The following is a 16,382-nucleotide window of genomic DNA, read 5'->3' on the forward strand; positions in this document are numbered from 1 at the left end:
GAAGGAAGGAAGGAAGGAAGGAAGGAAGGAAGGAAGGAAGGAAGGAAAGAAGGAAGGAAGGAAGGAAGGAAGAAAAGAGAAAAGAAATTAAGTGGTTTGACTTAACGGTCTCTAAGGTCCCTTCCAGATCTAAGTCTGTTATTCAATACTTCTACCCTGATACAGTGTTAGCATTTCCTGGAGCCACCATTTGGTCTTACTCAGAGTCAGATCTGTGGGAGTGAGTAATAGCAGAGAAAGAGCTGCCTTCCATCATTGTTCTAAGTGTTTTGTACTTCTGTATATTTAGATGCTTTCTCTACTATTAGAATGTAATATCCTTAAGGGTAGGGACTATTCCAGCACTTAGTATGTTGTTGGTGATTAATAAATGCTAATTGATTCCTTAACTAATTCCAAGTACCATTCCACTGGGAAGTCAGTCAACACACATTTATAAAGTACTTGCATATACAAGAAACTGATGTATATGGTATATATGGCACATATATGAAATAGAGAAATTAAGAAGCCATGGGTGCATGGGTACCACAAATAACAGGTGTAATTGTAAGTATGTGACATAAATTGCAAATAGGGTTTAATGGAGAAAAATAAGGAATGTTAATAAAAAAAACCCTTCTTACTGTTCTATAAATAATAGAACCTTGTTATTATAAACCTCATTGTTTCATGGTTTTCTACAAATTCAATTTAAAATATTCAAATTGTTTACCCTAAAAATAACTACTTTTAGCAAAGCGGACATGACAGCTTTATTAAGCTCTTAGTAGCATAACATTTTAGATCTGATAAAGACCTTAAAGATGTATCATATATAATCAGTTAGGAGGTCATATTATTACTGTACATATACCAATAGTAAAAACAAAAAACAAAAGCGTGTACATTTCAAATTTCATTTGTGAAAATAAAACATAGGCTCAAAAAGTCCAGTATATTTTAAAGGAGCATTTGGAGAGATGGATGGGGAAGTTCTACCAAAAGTCACATAACCTTGTCATTAGCTGAATTGCAGCCAATAAAAATGTATCGCCTTTGTGAGGCAAAGAGGCTGCAGTTTATTCCTAATGCCCAATTAATGCTGTGTGAATGACTTCTTGGCCAATTTGTACTTTGCATCTAATATGTCTTTAGGGAAGGAAACCTTTGATGAACTTCCACATGTATCTCATTAACAATTGATTTTTTTATAAAAGTTTTATATCCTGAATATGAAGAGAGAATTGTTTTTCATAATCAAAGCTAAAATTGTAACAACAAAATGTAGTTTTCCAATCATAGTAATTAGTAGGCAGGTCCATCCTAAATACAGGGACAGTGATTTAAACTCTATCCTACTTAAAATACTTGTGGAACAATGGGGAATGAGATCCTAAGGGAATGGAAGTATTCCTCAAAAAAAAAAAAAGGCCACTGATAACCTTGATTTGGGAACACTCAGAATAAATTTGGTGCAAAGAGGCACATTGTAAAATGGTGAACCAACCAAACTTGTTTCATAATAATGTTATTAATACCACATAACTAAACCTACTTCAATGTCATTGAACATCATTGCAACATTGTTCAGTTGATCACCTAAGCTGGAACCTGGATGGCCATTTTGGATCTAAAATAGCACCTGAACCCCGATTCCATTAAGCCCTCTGAGTATTTGCCTGCTTACTGGCCCATTGGAAATGACATTTTGAATTAAGGGTGAAAATCTAAGAAATATATGAAATAAGTGATCAGTTGATATCAATACTCAAGTTTTCCAGGCTGCAGGATGAGAACTATTGATTTGTTTATGCTTTTCTTTCAATAACCAATGCCAGTCTTTCAATAACAAAACTAAACCTGGCAACTCCACTTTCATAGGAATATAGACAGGATGCTTCTTCCTGAAACTCATCCCATTGAAATGCACCCCAGAGAAGGAACAAATTGAGATATAACTATATTATATTAATTTTTATTAACATTTAGCTTAATAAAAATAAGGTATAAAGAAAATAACCACAATAATATTTAATAATTATTGAATTTATCACAAAGATTCCAGAATTTAATATTTCCATTATAACATGAAGAAGACATTTCATGGAATTTTAAGCCTTGAAGGTATTTCTAAAAATTAAGTCCACTTTCATACCTTTTAAGAAACTTTATGTTAGCTTATTCCCAGTGGCTTCCATTATATGTTTAAGGGTAGATATTAAACTCATTAAACCTATTGCAGTTCTGTGTGTCTTATGCTAATCAGTAAGTGATTTAACCAACATTTTTGAGTACCTAAGGGACAGATAGCAATGTGTCATACCTTTGGCTTACAAAGTAAAGATGTGAGGGACAGCTAAGTGGCACAGTGGATAGAGAGCACCACCCCTGAAGTCAGGAGAACCTGAGTTCAAACAATTCATATCAAACACTTGACTCTTACTAGCTGTGTGACCCTGGGCAAGTCACTTAACCCCAATTGCCTAAAAGCAAAAAAAAAAAAAAAAAGTAAAGGTGTGAAACAGACCCTGCCTTTAAAGACTTTAAAATTCAATAAAATTTCCAAGACAGCTAAATATGTCATCAAGGGAAAATTTAAACCAAATTCCAAAAGAACACGGGGTTAAAGACAGATTGAGGTGAATCTGAGCTTGTGTTGTCAGGCTTTGTTTGATCAAGCTACTTGTTCCAGCTTAATGGACATTGAAGAATAGCTTGTTGATTATTTATAACTTCATGTAGTTGTAAAATGACATTAAGCTCTGTCTTTTTCTTCTCTTTTCTCTTTCAAGACAAAAAAATTCCAGGATGATGGTAATGATATGCACATTTTCATTTTCAGTATTTTTCCATGCTCCCTACCTTCATGTCTCAAGAAAGCACTTGGAAAATATTCCCCTCATTCTTTGACACATTTTGTCTCCCATAGACCATGTGATTTTGATTTCTCAACCTTTCTCTGTATCTTTAAAGGAAAAAAAAAACAGTTAATTCTGTTTTCATATAGCCAATTAATCAATTAATGGGATAATACAATCCTAGGTGCCCAGTACCAAAAGAAATACATGTTAAGAATGATATCTTTCCTCACATGGCTTACATTTTAGTCAGGAGAGAAATGCAATTTGAAGACATGAAACAATGAGAGATCTGTAATCTGATAAAGAATGTGATATTGACAATAAATATAAAAAAATAAGGATAGACCAACGTGTGTATTGTGAGAGATAAATAAGGTAATATTTATTTCCATTTTAATAGACGTGGGATCTAAGACCTAGAGATTATGATTTGTTGAAGGATTCACAACTAATAAGCAGCAGAGGAAAGGCATTTTATGCATTCTACTGCAGTGATCCTTATACAATTTATCCTCACCTCTTCCTTCTCCCTCAGCTTTCATATCCAATCAGTTGCCAAGTCTTATTGATTCCACTTCCACAATATATTTCACAACCATAACTTTTAGCCTCCTGTTTCTGTTCCTGATGTCAAGACTTCAAAACAATGCTTCTGCTTCTGTTTCATACCCTAGAATTTACCTGAGCTCTTGAGAGCTCCTTACCCTAAAATATCCAACCATCCCAGTGGCCTTCTCAACCTCTACAAGACCACATCCCTTTCCTATTGGAGAGTTCCTCTTTGGGTCTTCTTTTTGAGGAAGGAGGCACAGACCAGCGTTTACTTCTTTCCCAGTCTTGTTCATAACTGCAAGATTTCAAGACCAAACCTCTCACACAGTCTCACTCTGGAACTTTCCCTCAGTTCCTAAAGCCTCTTCACTTCGGAACATCTAAGTATCTCTGTGTCCTTCTTAACCTGAAATATATCTCTGCAAGGACTACTTCCTTCTCCCATTGGTAAATTCCCACCTGAGTCTCTATTTTGCAGTAAAAAGTCCAATAATCAATTTATCATTGCATGAAATATGTTTCAGAAAAGTAGCTCAAATGCCACAACTGTGGGTTAGCTATTCCTCCTCAATTTCTTCTTCTTGTTACCTGTATTTCAGAATAATTTTTCATGGCAAAAGCAAAAGAGGTGTGTGTGTGTATATGTGTACATCGGTTTGTGGTAAAAATAATATTAGCCTTGACATTGAGAAATCTTGGTTTCAAATCCTATCTTTCACTTTCTTTTGGGTAAGTCATTTCACCTGAGTTTTAGGATCTTTATCAGTGAAATGGAGATAATAATTGCATCACTAATTTCCCAGCATTGTTATGATTAAAGAAGATTATGTATATAATGTGGCATGCTGCTGCTGATGGTAGTGGTGGTGGTGGTGATGATCAACAACTTTTATATAGTGCTTATTATGGGCCAGACACTGGTAAGCACTTTAAAATTGTTATCTCCTTTGATCCTCACAACAGCACTATAAGGTAGCTGCTATTATTATTCCCATTTTACAGATGATGGAACTGAAACAAACAGAGATTAAGTACCTTGCCCAGGGTCACAAAGACGCTAAGTGTCTGTAGCTGATTTTGAGCTCAGATCTTACTGAATCCAGGTCCAGGTCTAGAACTCTATGCATAGTGACAACTATGTACCTCCAATTTGTGATTATTACCATAACACCATATATCTACTATTATTATTAATATTATCATTTTTTTCTTTTTCAATGGATCTCAACAGTTAAGACTAGAGACTAGAAATAGTTATATGCCATTTATCTGCTTTTTGTAATTGAATAACAGTGTTGGGATGAGAGTTATTCTTTTTTTTATCTGCATCAATAAATTCAATTTAGCAACTATGTGCTAGACTCTAGCAATAAAAAGATATAAATAAAATGGTCTCCATTCCTGGTTAGCTAACATTCTACTTTAAATATAAAGTATATATTACTATCATTATTTATTATTATTATTAATTTTTGTTTTAACTGCTTTTATATTGGAATGTTACAATAAGATGAGTGTTGGAATTGGAATCAAACAACCTGGTTTGAATCTTGGTTCTTAACATTTGTGTGACCTTGATTAAAGGGTTGGACTGTCTTATCTCTAAAGCACTTTCAGTCTCTAAATCTGTGGCCTAATAATGAAGATGCTGATGATAAGAACCACAATGACAACAACCAGAATTTCCTGCACTGGCTTTTAGAGTCGTTGGAGGCAAGGCCAGAGCTGTCTATGGTATAGAATTTCCCACTATTCTAGAACAAAGGACTTATACAAGCTTCTAATAGATGTTGTTGCTTCACCGATTACTAATGACTGTAATGAAAATATTTTTAAACATTAACCAGTGATATCCATTTTCATTAATATATGTATGAATTTATGTGCAAGGAGGTATTTCAAAATCATTATAACAAAAGTGTATTCTATGTCTATTAACATATTCCCTTTGCTTTTGAAGACATGAGTTACTATGTTGTAAGAAAAATAAGAATTGTAATCTCCAAGGAATTTAGAAAGATGGTTGACATTTATTTAAATGAGTGATGTGTAAAAAAAAAATCCTAGGGGAAATGCTTTTCATTTAGTAGAAAATAGAAGGTTTTAATAGTGCAAAAGAAGTGATATACATGTCTACTCTAAACTTGTTATGGTCCTCAGACAATTCACCTGAGGAGCAACTTCTTTAGGACTTACTTGAGGCCATCATTGAAGGCTACAGTTGAGATTCTCCTCATTTTCAGAGAGGAGAGAACATATGAGTTCTGAAATACATGCACAATGACTTCCTCTCCAGTCTCCTTATCTTCTATCCCTAAATCATAGGAAAGCTTATTTTGTGAGAGGGCATTTTGAGCATTTCACATAAATTAATTGAATGCAAAATATCCAAGCAAGTGTACTGGTACCTTTAGTCTTGAGATAGCCTATCACCACCTCCTGCCTTGACATCTTGCTTAATTCTCAAATTTGGGCCCATTTATATTTCATCCTATAGCCTGAGATCCATCCCAGACTTCAGGACAAATTATGGCCATAGGCAATAAAAGCACTATATCCATTAATCTATCAACAAGCATTGATTAAATGTCTACTATGTGCCAGTCACCATGTTAGTAGAAAATATATCAGTAGCATGTGTCACTGACTCAGCTTCATTACTGTTCCTACTAAGAGTTTGGTAACCAGCTTCCTCATTCCTGCAAATGTGGATACAACTGAGATATAGGTTGATCCAGTTTCCCAGTGACTATGTTCTTATTTTATTCCTCATTGTCTCTCTGACATAAACCCTTACTTGCATTTTAATTCTTCAATAACCAGAAACCCTGTCCTGTACTAATTTCCTCAACAACTGGGTTCTTGCTTCCCCCCACCCCCAGTATATATCATCCCTCAATTGGTTTTCTGATCCTAAATACAAGTGCCTTAGAGCTTGAATCTTATAATCACAGACACACAAAATCTCAGATTTGTAATCAATCTTAGAGGACACCTAGGTCAACCTCTATGAAATGGAATGGAAAAACAATAAAAAAAAAACAAATAAACAAAACACCTGTGTTAAGTCTTAGTATATGCCAAGCATTTTTTTTACTAAGCACTAGGAATAAAAAAGTTAGACCATTTTCTCAAGGAGTTTATATTTGAATTAAGGGAAAAAGCATAAAAGAGGACTCAATTTCATTGCAGATGGACAAGCCAAGTGGTTCTTGGGCCTGGTACACAAAGCATTAGAACAGATGGTAATGTCTTGTGGATCTTGGGAAACAATGGCAAGTCAGTTGTTCCCTGGCTAGTGACTGTTTGGAAGTGCCTGGTGGGATGAAAGAGCAGAGTGGAATGAGTTTCTTGGTTACCTCAGGCAGAAGCAGGAATGTGAGGGGTACCAGAAGGTCAGCATCCAACTGAGTCCTAAAACCTAGTGGGTAGTGGAGATTCCCTAGGCCTGGTTCTTCGTGGCCTTTAGATGACCATTAGTGAACTGAGAGCAGCTAGGAAGGTCATTGGATCGAAGATAACCATTACAACATCTCTACCAAGTCATGACTAATCTTTTGCTCAAAAACCTCCAGTGATGAAAAACCCACCAACTCCAGATACAGAGCATGCCACTTTGAAATACCTCTAAACTTTGGACATTTTCCTTATAATGAGTCAAATCCTTCCTCTCCATAACTTCTACCCGTGGTTCTTAGTTTTGCCCTCTTCATTCAAGTGGAAAAAAGTCTAATTTTTCCCCCAATGTGTCAGAACTTCAACTATATGAATACAGCTACCCTGTTCCCTCTAAGCTAATTTCTCATCTCTAGTCTTAATATCTGCATTTCCTGAACAACACTTCCTAGTTCTCTCCCCATCCTGGTGACTTTACTATAGATGTTCTAAATCCTACAAAATTTAGCAATCAGAAAAAAAAAAGTTACAGGTTTCTTGCAATTAGTTATCATTGAAGCCAAATGTCTGGCCACCTCGATCTCCTTTGATCATCTATCCTTTGCAGCACCATAGTGGCATTCCTCACTTGAATACACACCTTGGACATTGGACTTGATCTACATCTGCCTTTTCCAGATCAACTTCTAGTTCTTTTCATATATGTGGCCCTTAATCCCAATCCAAGAGAAAAACTAACTTCTTAACTTGCTACATCTATCAAATTCACTAGCTTCTGTTCAACCTTGGGAAGTATGCCTGGACTCAAAATTCTGATCTTCCCTAGATCATCTGTCCATTTCTACTCTGCTTTAGAAATGGGACTTCCTGAGCATAGTGATCTGTCCTCTGAACTATCATGTACCACCATGTTAATGGCAGCATCCCTATATTATTATGTGTGTATGACCCAAATACAACTTTCTACAAGAATACTTTCCTAATCCCTCACTTGTTAAGGATATGCAAAATTTATATGATCAGAATATGTAAACTAAGGGCATGATAGAATCTTACAGAGAAAGTCTTTTTTTTAATTAATAAATTTATTTATTTTTAATTTTCAACATTTACTTCCACGAGATTTTGAATTCCAAATTTTCACCCCATCTCACCCCTCTCCCCACCCCAAGATGGCATGCATTCTGAATACCCCTTCCCATAGTTTGCTTTTCCTGCTATCTCTCCTCCCCTTCCCCTTCTATTTTCCTGTAGGGCAGGATGGATTTCTGTACCCCATTTCCTGTAAATCTTATTTCCCAGTTGCATGTGAAAACATTTTTTTTAAACATGTGTTTTTAAAACTTTGGGTTTTAAATTTTCTCCCTTCCTCCCTCCCCACACCTTCATTGAGAAGGCAAGCAATTCAATATAGCTTATACATGTGTAGTCAAAAAAAAACAAAACACTTCCATAGTAGACATGCTGTCAAAAGCTAACTCTATTTCCCTTAATCCTATCCCGGCCCCCCCATTTTTTCTATTCTTTCTTTTGACCCTGTCCCTCCTCAGAAGTATTTTCTTCTGATTATCCTCTTTCCCAATCTGCCTTCCTCTCTATCATCCCCCTACTCTCTTGTCCCCTTCCCCCCCCCATTTTCCTGTAGGGTAGGACAGATTTCCATACCCAATTGAGTGTGTGTGTCATTCACTCCTTGAGTTAAATCCTATAAGAATAAGATCCACTCATTCCCTCTCACCTTCTCCTGTTTCCCTTCCACTGTAAGAGCCTTTTCTTTTTAGTTCTACCTTTCCCCTTCTCCTACTCCTAGTATAATCCTCTCTAACCCCTTAATTTTATTCTCCATATATGACCCTTTCATCTTCAACTCACCCTGTGCCGTCTCTCTCTCTCTCTCTCTCTCTCTCTCTTTCTTTCTCTACATATAATTTTTATATAATTTATATAATTTTTATATAATTTATATATATACATATATTTTTTTCCCTCCAACTGCCCTAATACTGACAAAGGTCTCATGAGTTACAAATATCATCTTTCCATGCAGGAATGTAAACAGTTCAACCTTAATAAGTCTCTTATGATTTCTCTTTCTTGTGTACCTCTTCATGTTCCACTTGAGTCTTGTATTTTTTTTTTTTGCCTTTTCTTTTTTTTTTTTGGTTAGGTATTTGGGGTTAAGTGACTTGCCCAGGGTCACACAGATAATGTCAAATGTCTGAGGCCGGATTTGAACTCAGGTCCTCCTGACTCCAAGGCTGGAGCTCTATCCACTGTGCCACCTAGCTACCCCTGAGATATAATTCTTAAATTGTCCTTTGCTAGCAGAGCAGTTTATTTATGATTTTGTTAAATCCATGCCAAGCTATTTCTAAGTTGATCAGGAGGTAATTGTGAATTTGCAAAAATAATTGTGATTCAATTGAGATTAAGAAAATTTCATAATTCAATTTGTTGCTAGTCATCATAGAAAAACCATAATAAATCCAAAATAAATAAATAAATAAAAACCAAATAAATCACAAACATCCTAGTTGTATAAATAATATTACCAAAATAATTCTTATTCTAATAGATATGACAGCATAAAAGACACCAATGAGATGCAGATAGAAAAATTAAAAATTAAAATTTAAAACTAAAATTAAAAATTAATTAAATTAAAATTATGTTCATAATTAAAATTTAAATTTTAAAATTTTAAAAATTTAAAAAAATTTTTTCAATATTTTTAATCTTTGGGGGAATAAATCTTATGTTAGTATTTTAAAAAATTTTAAAAAAAGTTTTATCACTCATTGTTTTCTGATGCTTCTGATTGCTCAAGTAGACTCATGAAACCATTGAGCTTTTGAATAGATCTAGAAGGAACACTAAGAATTGCAGAAATTGAACCATGTCATTTTACAAATAAGGAGACTAGGCATAGAACAATTAGTTGCCCAAGGGTAAACAGCTAGCTAGTTTGAAAACTAAGACTAAAATTTTACTTATATCTTTTTCTGTGTCACCTCCTTTCCTATGTATCTTGCCCCATCCTTCTATTATTGTGAGAGCTACATAGCATTATTATGAGAGCTATCTGTCATAATAGGCATTTAATAATGTGAAAAAAAATAAAACTAAGACTAAAGAGGTCTTCTTACAATTTATCTAGTCCTCTTTGCATCATATTATTTAAGTTGGCAATCGTGTTTACCTACTCTTTGGCAGATGTCTATGTTTTGTGATGAACTTTATAAAGATGAAAGGGATTTTTCTTTTTAAAAAATGCATTTAATTTTGATTAGGTAATGGAAAGGTAATTAGGTTTAAAGAATAATAGATAATTATCACTACAACTCACATTTACAATTGAGAGTTTTTATTCTACTGAATAATTTAATCGTTATTTTACATTTTCTTTTAGGAACAATATTTCCAAACAAATAAAGTCTTATTTTAAATGAGGGCATGTATTTTGTGAAACATTTGAATGAAGACTTTCTTTTTACCATATAAATAAATGTCATAATAATTAAATGGAATTTACTACAACAGCAAATTAATGAATTTTAATTGTTTACTTGTCTGATATTGGAAGAATGAGCTGGATTGACCTTCATTTCTATTACTACTGGCCTTAAGGCAAAGTAATAAGGGGTAGGGCATGAAAATGATCTATCCTACCACATAAGCTTGTGTTATAGTAAACTGCACATTTGTACAATAGAATACCTATAATTTTTGAGTGAATATTCAGTAGTTTCTGATTCTTCACGATAGACGGCAAAAATACATGAATGGTTTACCATTTACTTCTCCAGCTCATTTTATCAGATAAGAAACTGAGGCAAATAAGATTTAGTGACTTGTCCAGGGTCACACATCTAGTAAGTATCTGAGGTCAGATTTAAACTCAAGATGATGAGTCTTCCTGTCTCCATCCTTGGCACTCTATCTACTGTGCCACCTAGCTGCCCCTTTGAGTAAATAATTTGTCTTTATTATTCACTAGATTAGAAATTATTATTTAGATAAACAAAATCCTTACATTGTTCACGTCTGAAAAATATACCTTATCTGAACCTCTAATCTATCATATGTCTGCCAAAAGATAAGAAATATGCTTTATCAACTAAAGCTATGATTGGTCATAAATTGATCAGAGTTCTTAAGACTTTCAAGGTTATTTTCTTTTTTTTTAAGTAGTGGTAGTGACATGTAGAGGTGAGGATTAGTTGAGTTCAATCACCCTCACTCTACTTAGTCTTGATAGGTTTAAGAGGCAGAAATATATCTCAGTTAAATCAGAATTAGAAAACCATACCCCCAGAATCCTGAGGAAAAATAGCTGAGCTTTGGGGACCCAATTTTCTAGTTTGATTAAAAGATGGGAGAGTAGCTCCCACAATTATAACAGGTGCTATAATTATATGGAGTGTGTCTGTTCACATCACTCTGTATCAGTTCATATACATTTTCTGAGATTTCTCTCAATCCATACTTTTTGAAGTTTTTTATAGTGCCGTGATATTCTGCTGCATTCATACATCATCATGTGTTCACCTATTCTCTAATAGATGATGACACACTCCCCCCTCTCTCCTCCCCAGTTTTACAACAAAATGTGCTATTATAAATGTGATTATACATAAAAGTCTTTTAACTATCTTTGACCTCAATGAGGTATATGTCTGCTAATGTTATCTTGAATTTCAAGGAAATTAAGAGTTTAGTGATGTTTTGGTATGATAGCAAATTGCTTTTTAGAACATTTCATCCAATTAACAACACTACCATTAATGCATTAGTGTGGCTGTTTTCCCATAGTCCTTCCAACAATCACCATTTCCCTTTCTTGTCGTATTTGCCAAACTTATAGATGTAAGGAAGAACCATATCACTGTTTTACTTTGTATTTTTAAAATTATTATTGATTTGAAGTTAGTTTTTATAAGGTTATTAATAGTTTGCACTTCTTTAGAAAACTACTTCATGTTTTTAACCTTTTTCAATATTTTTAATCTTTGGGGGAATAAATCTTATGTTAGTATAAATAAGTTATATATCTTAATCATAAGAATATTAGACACATTTTCTAGAACAATTTCCCCAGAATTGTTTCCCCCTAATTCAAATTGTATTATCTTAGAAAGCATAAGCTTTCCTATTTTATTTAATCAAATTGTCTATTTTTTTAGAAGCAATTAGATGATGTAGTCAATATAGTACTGCAACTTGAGGCAGAGACCTGAGTTCAAATCCAGCCTCAGATACTTAGTAGCTTTGCGACCCTGAGCAAGTCATTTAAGCTGTGTAACCCTTAAGTAACCTCTGCCTCAGTCATAACAACATCTCCCCCACTGGGTTGTTGTGAGGATCAAAGGAGATAATATTTGTAAAAGCACTTAGCTGGGGGCCTAGAAAATATCGGGTGCTATGTAAATGCTAATTCCCTTCTCCGTCTCTTGCATGTGTGTATGTATGTAATTAATACATCTCCTTATTTATTCTAAAATTCACCCTCTATTTATAAACATACAAAAGTATCTACTTCCCTTTTTCTCTAATCTACATATAACATCTCCTGTTAAAATTTGGGCCATGTATCCATTTTGAGCTAATTATAGTATATAATGAGAAATTTTGGTTTAAATCTAATTTATGGCAGTCTGCTTTCTAGTTTTGTCAGCAGTTTTTGTCAAATAGGGAATTGAATCAAGAACTGGTGATCTTGGGATAATCAAACACTACACTACTATGTTGACTGTTGTGGGTCTTACTTGCCTAATCTGTTCACTGATCTTTTTTCCCCATAATTTTTTAGACCAGTACCAAATAAAACAGATGATTACTGTTTTATAATATACTTGAGGTTTAATGCTGCTGAGGAGCCTTCATTCCTACTTTTATTTTCCATTATTTCTCTTCAGATTTTTTACCATTTATTCCTTCAGATGATTTTGTTTTTTATTTATTTTTAAATAGTATTTTATTTTTCCCCACCTGCATATCAAGAACATTTTTAGCATTCATTTATACAAGATTTTGAGTTCCAAATTTTTCTCCCTTCCTCTGCTCACCTCCTCTGAAAATGTTAGGCAGTTTGATATAGTTTATGCATGTGTTATCATGTAAAACATATTCTCATATTCATCACAGTTGTGGAAGAAGAAACAGATCAAAAGGAAATAAAAGCATGAGAAAGAATAAATTAAGTAAAAAAAAAAATGCTTCCATCTGCATTCTGAGTCCATCAGTTCTTTATTTGGTTATGGATAGCATTTTCCTTTGTGAGTCCTTTGTACATGTCTTAGATCATTCTATTGCTAAGAAGAGCTGAGTCATTCATAGTTGATCATCATACAATGTTACTGATACTGTGTACGATGTTTTCCTGGTTCTCCTCATTTCACTTTGCATCAGTCCATACAAGTCTTTCTTGGTTTTTCTGAAATCTGTCTGTTCATCATGTCTTATTGCAAAATAGTATTCCATTACATTCATATACCATAACTTGTTCAGCCATTCCCCAATTGATGAGTATCCCCTCAATTTCCAATATTTTGCCACCACGAATAGGGTTGCTATAAATATTTTTGCACATGTAGGTCCTTTTTCCCTTTTTTATGATCTCTTTGGGATACAAACCTGTTGGTGGTATTGCTAGATCAATTTGGTTGATCAAGCTAGATGTGGCTAGAACAGTTTGGTTGTCCCTTGGGCATAGTTCCAAATTGCTCCCCAGAATGGTTGGATCAGTTCACAACTCCACCTTCAATGCTTAGTGTTCCAATTTCCCACATCTTCTCCATTTATTGTTTTCTTGTTTTGTCATATGTTAGTCAATTTGATTGGTGTGCGATAGTATGTCAGAGTTGTTTTGATTTGCATTTCTCTAATCAAAAGTGCTTCTTCATATGCCTATAGATAGCTTTGATTTCTTCATCTGAAACTGCCTGTTCAAATCCTTTGTCATTTATCAATTGGGGAATGGCTTGTATTCTCATAAATTTTACTCAGTGGTCTAAATATTTTAGAAGTGAGGCCTTTATCAGAGATACTTTCTGTAAAGATTGTTTTCCAGCTTTCTGCTTTCTTTTTTATCTTGGTTGCATTGGTTTTGTTTGTATAAAAGCTTTTCAATTTAATATGATCAAAATTATTTATTCTACATTTTAATGCTCCCTGTCTCATTTTCATGACCTGTTTGATCATGAATTCTTCCCCTCCCCATGTATCTGACAGGTAGACTGTTGCTTGATCTTCTAATTTGATTGCTTCATTGTCTATGGTACCTATTAGCAAGATGCAGTTTCCTTATTTTTTTTAATTTTAATCTATTTTTGCTTTTACTTTATCTAAAATCAGGATTCCTACTCCTGTTATTTTTTTTTACTTCAACTAAAGTATAATAGATTCTGCTCCAGTCCCTTACCTTTACTCTGTATGTGTCTCTCTGCTTCAAATATGTTTCTTACAAACAATATCTTTTAGGATTCTGGTTTTTTGATCTACTTTGGTATCCACTTCTGTTTTAGGAAGAATTCATCCCATTCACATTCACAGTTATGATTACTACCTCTATATTTCCCTCCATCCTAGTTTTCTTTCTGTTTGTCTTCTCTGTCCTTTCACCCATTCCCACCTCACCAGTGTTTTGCTCGTCTGTCACCTCCCCAGTCTTCCCTCCCTTATGTCAGTATCACCCCCCCCTTTACTTAGTCTCTTCCCTTCCTACTTCCCTGTCAGATAGATAGATGTTGATATTCAACTGACTGTGTATATTATTCCCTTTTTGAGCCAATACTGAGGAGAGTAAGGTTCAAGTGATGCCAATTGCCCAACCTCCCATCTTCCCCTCCACTGTGAAAGGTCTTTCTTAAATCTTACATGTGATAAAATTTGCCCCATTCTACCTCTCCCTTCCTTTTGCATCCTTTGTACTCCTCTTTCTCATCCCCTTTTATTTATGTCATTCTCTCAACTTTACCTTATACACATATCATCTGTCCATATATTCCTTCTATCTGTCCTGTTAGTGATACAATAAGAGTTACAAGTGTCATCTTCCCATGTAGGGATGTGAACAGTTTAGCTCTGTTGAATCCCTTATGTTTTCTTTTGCTTATTATCTGTTTATGCTTCTTTTGGGTCTTGATATTGGAGATTAGATTTTTGGTTGGTCTCCTTATGAAGGTGTGAAATCCTATTTAATTGAATGACCATTTTTCCCCTTGATGCATTATGCTTAATTTTTCTGGGTGACTCTTGGTTGTAGTTCTAGTTCCTTTGCCCTCTGGAATATCATGTTCCATGACCTCCAGTACTTTAATGTTATAGCTATTAAGTCCTGTGTGATCCTGATTGTGACTCCCTGATATTTGAATTATTTCTTTCTGGCCACATGTAGTATTTTTTCCTTGACCTGATAGTTCTGAAATTTGGCTATAATTTTCCTTGGGGTTTTTATTTTAGGATCTTTTCCTGAGGTGATTGATGGATTCTTTCAATGCCCATTTTGTTCTTTGGTTCCAGGACATCAGGGCAGTTCTCCTTGATAATTTCTTAAAAGTTGCTGTCCAAATCCTCCTTTTGATTATGGCTTTCAGGTAGTCCAGTGATTCTGATATTGTCTGTCTTGGAACTAATTTCCAGGTCAGTTGTTTATTCCCAAAAGGTATTTTACATTTTCTTCCTTTTTTTCATTCTTTTCAATTTGTTTCATTGATTCATGAGGTCTCATAGATTCATTAGCTTTCATTTGCCCAATTCTAACTTTTAAGGTATTGTTTTCCTCAATTAGCTTTTGTAATTTATTTTCCATTTGGCCAGTTGTACTCTTTAAGGAGTTGTTTTCTTCAGTGGATTTTTGTATCTCCTTTTCCATCTGGCCAATTCTATTTTAAAACAGTTTTCCAAGCTGTTGATTCTTTTGTTTCATAATTCTCTTGCATCACTCTCATTTCTTTTCCAAATTTTTCTTCTATCTCTCTTAAATGCTTTTAAAGGTCCTTTTTGAGCTCTTCCATAAGATCTTTCTGGACTTGAGACTACTTCTCATTTTTCTTTGGGGTTTTGCCCAGAGGTGTTTTGACATTATTGTCCTCTTCTGAATTTGTAGCTTGGTCTTCACTGTCACCATAATAACTTTCTATGATCAGATTCTTTTTTTATTGTTGTTGTTTTTTGCTCATCCTTTCTTTTTTCTTTTGACTTTTTTCCTTTCTTTTAAATTTGACCTCTGCTTTCAGGGTAGTAGAGGCACTGTCTCCAGCTCTTGTGCTAGTGGCTATAAGCCCTGACTGTTTACCTGGTGCTGCATTGATGTTATGTTGAGGCCTATGGAGGACTCTCATGCCTGGTGCTGCTCTGAGGGAATATAGTGGGGGTTGGCTGGTTCTTCTGGAGACCACAGGGCTCAGGCAGCTTACCTGGTGCTGATATGGGATTCTAGTGGTAGTGTCTGGCATGTGCTGAGGCCCAGTGGGTTGTTTCTGTTTTTCCCTCAGCTATACTGAAGCATGTGGTGGTCAGGCCTCTGGAGGCTGTCTGTTTGCCCAGAGCTGTGCTGAAGCATGGTGTGTAGGTGGCAGCTGGTGACTGCTT

The sequence above is a fragment of the Vombatus ursinus genome, unplaced genomic scaffold, assembly GCF_900497805.2.
Source record: "Vombatus ursinus unplaced genomic scaffold, bare-nosed wombat genome assembly UNPS02010788.1, whole genome shotgun sequence".
Lineage (NCBI taxonomy): Eukaryota > Metazoa > Chordata > Mammalia > Diprotodontia > Vombatidae > Vombatus > Vombatus ursinus.